Consider the following 7,017-nt stretch of genomic DNA (forward strand, 5'->3'; position numbering starts at 1 on the left):
TTCTTTTCTAGACAAGGAAGAATCAGAGATTAAAAAAAAAAAAAATTGGAAGCCACCTAATGAATGGGAGCTACATGCTGAGAGCAGGTAACGTAGAAAAGGAATGAGAGCAGCATCAGGAGGCATAGGTTTTCCATGTACTGAGGTGAATAGGCAGGGCTCTCATGCCCTCCAGAGACTGGGCCCTGGTAGAACTGGTACCAGCCTGGCAGAGCAAAAGCATGAGCCTGATCAAAAGCCAAGCTGGCATGTCGTGAGGACTTTGTACCCTCGTCACTTAGGCAACCAATATACAGCCCTCCCCAGCAGGCCCACAGGATATGGTCAGTCTTCCCATTTTCCACTCTCCCACAGAACTTTCTTGCTTTGTCTTTTCTTTGGGGCAGTGGTTCTCAGTCTGTGTCACCATGTGCGAACAGGTACTGTCAGTTATCAGGTGATCAGAAAGTATTTTGCTACTAGTACTAAACTACCAAAGTATATGCGTTTTCTTAAAATAAAACAGATAAAGTTTATTTCCACCATCATTTTCACTCCTTTGCTGTATTATTCAGGTCTTGTTGATCGGAAAAGACAAAAATCTAACTCAAACTAGCTTAGGCCAAAAGGGAGATTTATTGGAAGGTTATTGGATATTCCAGTTACTATTGCTGTGTAACAGAGTTTCCCCCAAACTTAGTGACTTAAAACAACCATTTTATCATGCTCATAAATTATATGGGTCAGGAATTTAGACAGGGCACCGTGGAAATGGCGCTGCCCCATGATGTCTGGGCCTTCAGCTAGGAAGACTCAGTGGCTGGGGGTGGATCAATAGTTAGAGGCTGGAATTATCTGGAGACTTATTTACTCACATGCCTAGGTAGCTGATGTTAGCTGTCATCTGGGACCTCAGCTGGGGCTGTCATCTATGGCACCTACACATGGTCTCTCCATATGGCCTGAGTTACCTCACAGCATAGCAGCCTCACAGTAGCATAGCAGCCTCACAGTAACATAGCTTCTTACAGGGTGGCTTCGGGCTCCAGTGCAATTTTTACAGCTAACAAGATTGAAGTTGTATCACCTTTTATGACCTACTTTTAGAAGATACACAATGTCTCATCTGCTCTACTCTCTTGGTTACCAGCAAGTCACAACCTTACTCAGATTCCAGGGGAGGGAAACTATACCCAGCGGGAACAGTGTCAAAATAATTTATAGACATGTTTTTAAGCCACCACACTGGGATATCTTGCTGAATTTTTTGACTTTCTTCTCTCTTACTTCAGAGATCAGAGAGGGGCATATTTAGAGCCACTTAGCACAGACATGACCCATGGAGGCCCCTCTTTATTTTTTCAGGCTATTCCCAGAATGGAGATAACCATGGTGAGACCAGCAGCATCCCCAAACGGTTACTGCAACATCTATAATCCAGTATGTTCTCCTACACACAACAGCAATGGTGGCCTGATAGCCAGTTACTATGGAATTATCCATATGCTATAGTCTGCCTTATATCTGTGTGTGTGTGTGTGTGTGTGTGTGTGTGTGTGTGTGTGTATCATGTGCCAATGGTGAGAAAAAGAAGCAGAGAGAACTTGAAAGCCCTGCTTTTTGACACTAATTGAAATTTTGTCCTGAAATGTAATAGTGCATATGTCATTTCCTTCTGTATACTTTGAGTGTCTTGAGGAGTGTATGATACTAAAGTTCAATATATACTTGATTGAGTTTAATGTATAAATGAATATTTTGAGTGAACAGAAATCAGTTACTATTTAGCATGATAGAAAACCTCAAGTTGTATAGACAAGTGAATGTGTTTAGGATTAGATAAAAAGACATCAATGTATACCTATAATTTTAGTATATTTATTTAATAATACTTAAAATGGCATTTTCTTTAATAATTAAAATTTTTAAATGAACAATTTGTAGTTAATATGCTTATTTAAATTTACTTTTAATAGAAAATACTTGCAATTCAGCACAGTCCCTGATTTTTTTTTAATTAGTTTCAGGTATACAACATAATGATTTCATATTTTTATATATTGCAAACTGATCACCACAATAAGTCTAGTTAACATCTGTCACTATACATAGTTACCAAAAAAATGTTTTCCTTGTGATGAGAATTATGATCTACTCTTTAGCAACTTTCAAATATGCTACACAGTATTATTAACTATAGTTCTCGTGCTGTACATTACATCCCCATGACTTATTATAACTGGAAGTTTGTACCTATGACCCTCTACACCTTTTTCACATGGCTCCCACTCCTCACTTCTGGCAACCACCAGTCTGTTCTCTGTATCTATAAGCTTGGTTTTGGTTTGTTTGGGGTTTTTTTATTCCACATACAAGTGAAATCATGCAGTATTTCATATTCAATTTAGCCATTCATCCATCAATGGACACCTAGGTGGTTTCTATAATTTGACTATTACAAATAATGCTACAATAAACACAGGGATACATATATCTTTTGGAATTAGTGTTTTAATTTTCTTCAGCTAAATACCCAGAGTGGAATTGCTGGATCATATGGTAGTTCTATTTTTAATTTTGGGGAGAACCTCCATACAGTTTTCCATAGTGGCTGCACCAATTTACATTCCCATCAACACTGCACGAGTACTCCCTTTTCTCCATATCCTTGCCAACACTTGTTTTCTCTTATCTTTTTGATAACAGCCATTCTGACAGGTGTGAGTCAGTCCCTGGATTGATTAAGGAGATCAGCCTCCACTTTATCTCCTATCAACATACGTTCATCAGAATATTGTAATCTATTAAGAAGAATTAAGTATAAATTAATTCTAAAATCAGAAAATACAATATCTCAAAATGAAGAGCACATGAGATGGGTTTACCAACATTAAACACAGTAAAAGTAATATTGAATTAGGAAATAGAGCAGTAGAGAATAAGACTAAAGCTTGAAGAGAATTAACACAGGCTTAGAAAACTGGAATACAGGTCACTAGAAAAATCTATAAGTTCCTAAAAGGGGGAAAGGGTAGAAAAGTACAGAAAAGACCATTAGAGAAATGTGGGAAATGGTGAGAATGTCCCATATATATTCAATTGGAAGGGCAAGAAGAGAGCGGATGAGACAGAGCCATGTGAAAAGACGAAAATCACCAAAACTTTTCCAAAGCAATGAAAAACAAATTTGAAACACCCTATTAACCCACAGGAAAAAGTCAAAGAAAAGCACACCTCATAGTAAGGCACATCATAGTAAGACTGCTGAAAACAGGGATGGAGGCAGGAGGAAAGGGGACACAGAGACTATTTTAAGATTGGCCTGAAAAGAAAGACACATTACCTTCAAAGGAGAACCAATAAGAAGGACATCTAATTTTATAACAGAAATGATAAAAGCTAGAACAATGGAATGATTTTCATGTATGTCAGGAAAATAAAGCAAATAAATAATGACTAACTTAGAGTTCTAAACCTTGAGAAATATTCTTCAGAAATTAATATGAAATAAAAATGTTTTGGGACAAACAAAGAAAAAGTGAGAGGAGACATGACTATCAAACTTACATTTATAGAAATAGTAAAGAGCTCTCTTTCTGCTGCCATCTTGGTTTCGAGTTCCCCACACAAAATACCCAGTGAAGCTACAGAAACTGTCCCTGCTACAGAGCAGGAGTTGCCACAGCTTCAGACTGAGACAGGCTCTGGAACAGAATCTGATGGTGATGAATCAGTACCAGAGCTTGAGGAACAAGATTCCACACAGGCAACCACACAACAAGCCCACCTGGCAGCAGCCACTGAAATCGATGATGAACTAGTCAGTAAAGCAAAACAGAGCTGAAGTGAAAAGAAGGCACAGAAGGATATGTCCAAACTGGGTCTTTGACAGGTTACAGAGGTTACTAGATTCCCTATATGGAAATCTAAGAATAGCCTCTTTGTCATCACAAAACCAGGAATCTATAAAAGCCCAGCTTCAGATATTTACATAGATTGGGGGGAAGCCAAGATCAAGGATTTATCTTAGCAAGCACGGCTAGCAGCTGCTGAGAAATTCAAAGTTCAAGGGGAAGTTGTCTCAAACATTCAAGAAAACACACAAGCTCCAACTATACAAGAGGAGAGCAAAGAGCAAGAGGTTGATGAAACCGGTACAGAGGTTGATGAAACAGGTATGGAAGTTAAGAACAGAATTGGTCATGTCACAAGCAACAGTGTCAAGAGCAAAGGCAGTCCAAGCCCTGAAGAACAACAGTAATGATATCATAGTGCTATTATGGAATTAACAATGTAACCATCTAAAACATAAGGTCCTTTTTTCCTTTTTTTTTCTTTTTTTGGTATTACAAAAGAGTGACTGCCACTTGGCTTGAAATTTATACTGTTTCTATCATTAATAAAGTTATGGCTTCTTGTGGAACAGAAAAAAAAAAGAACTATAAAGGGATTTCTTCTACAAGTGTAAGCAAGGGGAGCAAAATTGATCCTAGATTGCAGAAGCAGCAAAGTACAAACCTCTCTGGAGGCACACGCTGTTAATCCAGATAGCAACATTGGACTCCCACATACAAAGCACTGCCAAACATGAAGTCACACAAAGAAATAAGCCACAATTTGCAAGAATCACAATAAATAAAAAGCAATAGAGTTAAACAAGCTATTAATATAAATATAAGAATTGTGTGCTATGGACTTACAGAGTAAGCATGTCTAAAATAAAGAAATACAGATAAAGCTTTTGAGATAAAAGAAGACACTATAAAAGTACTAAATTTTTTAAAGAATTAAAAGGAACTTTTGGAAATGGAAAATATCACTTAATCTAAAATGTTTAAGGATCATTTAAACAACAGTTCAACATAGAGAGAATTAGTGAGCTAGAAGATAAATCTAAAGAAATCACCCAGAAGGTAACACAGAGAAATTGGCATGTGGAAATATTAGAAGTGAAGCTAAAAGAAATGGGGAATAGAATAAGAAGATCTAATATATCTCTAGGAAGAATATCATACCTGAGAAAGAAGAGAATGGGGAAAGGCAATATTTGAAAAGATAATGGCTTTAAAACTTCTAGAACTGATGAAAGACATTAAACCTCAGATTCAGGAAACATAATTTATCACAAGCAAAATAAATAGAAATGAATCTACAGGCAGACATATCAAACGGAAATCCTAGGACAAATGAAAAGAAAAAGGATCTTAAGACAACCGGAGAAAAGATAGGTTACCTACAGAAGCAAGCAAATATACACTGACATTTCCAAACAGCAATAGAAGTTACAGACAATAGAATAGTGTTTTCAAAGTTCTAGAGGAAAATAACTATCAATCTAAAATTTTGAACCATGTTAAAATTTATCGATGCCAAAGACCTCAGTAAACATACCAGTAGTTGATCAAGTTGGGTTTATTACTTGTTGGAGCAAGGGAGAACATGGTGTATCTCAGTAAGAGGGTGCTGGAAATCATCTATTATAGGATTTGGACTTCAGTTTATAATTTGGGGAGAGTGTAAGAAACCAGAGAACTCCTTCTGGATGGGGGAGTTATCAGAAAGTGGGAGTCGTTCTATGATTGGGTATCTCAATAATTATGTATAGGGAGGTAAGACTAGAGTGAGGATAAGCTGTAATTGGTAAAGAAGTTGCAGTCACTCATACAGCAGGAGAGAGGGATATTTGGTATTTGTGAGTTATACAGTGACCTGTCTGAGTGCAGTTTCTGTGAGACGGTTTATATGTCCAACAAGAGAACAACATGGCTTAGCTATAAGCATCAGATCCGTTTGTCATAATATTGAGGCCTAACTGTGAAGTTAGATCAATCCCAGATGTCAGGAGCTGCTTTTCCTTTTTTCTCTTTCTCAACTTCCATTCACAAATGAGGATGAAATAAATAAGAATGAATTAGAGAGTTTGATACTCACAGTCCCTCACTGAAGGTAATTTCAAAAGGGTATAACTTTGGAAAGTAGGAAGTTGAACCCAGCAGGAAAGGCATGCAAGAAAGAATAGTGAGCAATGGAACTGGTAATCATGGCTATAAATCAAAACTCACACTAACAGTATGAAGCAATAATAATAGTGATGGGAAGAATTAAAAACAAGGTGGAACCACAGTTCTGAACAATTTGTAAGATTGCAAGAGAATGATCAGGTCTAGGATTCTATGATCCTTCTGTTGAGAATATAAGTCTTCGTTAAGGCCAGAATGCATGTTAAAATTAAAGTACAATCACTAAAGGAATAGAAAGAGACCATATATATTTGGTGGGGGAAGGAATGAAAAAATTAATCAATACTAAATAAGGGAAAAAGTGGAAACAATGATGTCAAGAAACACTATGATAAACAGAATATAAAATAAATCCAAACGTATCAGTAATGACTACAGGTGTAATCAGATAAATTTAACTGATAAATTTAATCAGTTAAAAGGCAAAAATTACCAAAGTTGATTTTTAATGAGCTCTGTGCTTTTTCAAGTGACATAAAAAACATAAGGACAAGAAGGTGGAAAGTTTTTAAAAGGATGAAAAATGAGCAAATATCATGCTAATAAAAGGAAGCTCATTTCTCTATATAACCATCAATCTCAGGTTCTCTCTCTCTCTGTCTCTCTGTCTCTGTCTCTCTGTCTCTCTCTCTCTCTCTCTCTCTCTCTCTCTCTCTCTCCCCCCCCCCCCCAATGCCTACTGCTCCATTTTGTTTCTTAATTCAAAACAGTTCTTGCTACTGCTTTTTTGTTATGGTGATAACATGCCCCCAAATGACCTTCCCATCTCCTTCTCAATATGATCTTTCAATTCTAGAAACAACCACCAACAGATTCCCAATCTCTTTTTTTGGTTAATTGTTTTATATTTCAATTACATGTGTACAATATAGTGATTAGACATTTGTATAACTTATACAATAATCACCCAGAAAAATCTAGTACCCATCTGACACTATACATAGTTATCATAATATTATTGACTATATTCCTTATGCTGTATTTTACAGACCCAATTTTTTCTTCTTAATCGCTTCTC

General features: G+C 36.7%; 1 pseudogene; it reads left to right on the top strand.

Annotated features, from left to right (window-relative positions):
• Positions 1–3,529: 3,529 nt before the first annotated feature.
• LOC109455134 (nascent polypeptide-associated complex subunit alpha) lies at positions 3,530–4,276 on the top strand (annotated as a pseudogene).
• The last annotated feature ends 2,741 nt before the right edge of the window (positions 4,277–7,017 follow it).

Source organism: Rhinolophus sinicus, linkage group LG10 (genome assembly GCF_036562045.2).
Source record: "Rhinolophus sinicus isolate RSC01 linkage group LG10, ASM3656204v1, whole genome shotgun sequence".
NCBI classification, from domain to species: Eukaryota; Metazoa; Chordata; class Mammalia; order Chiroptera; family Rhinolophidae; genus Rhinolophus; species Rhinolophus sinicus.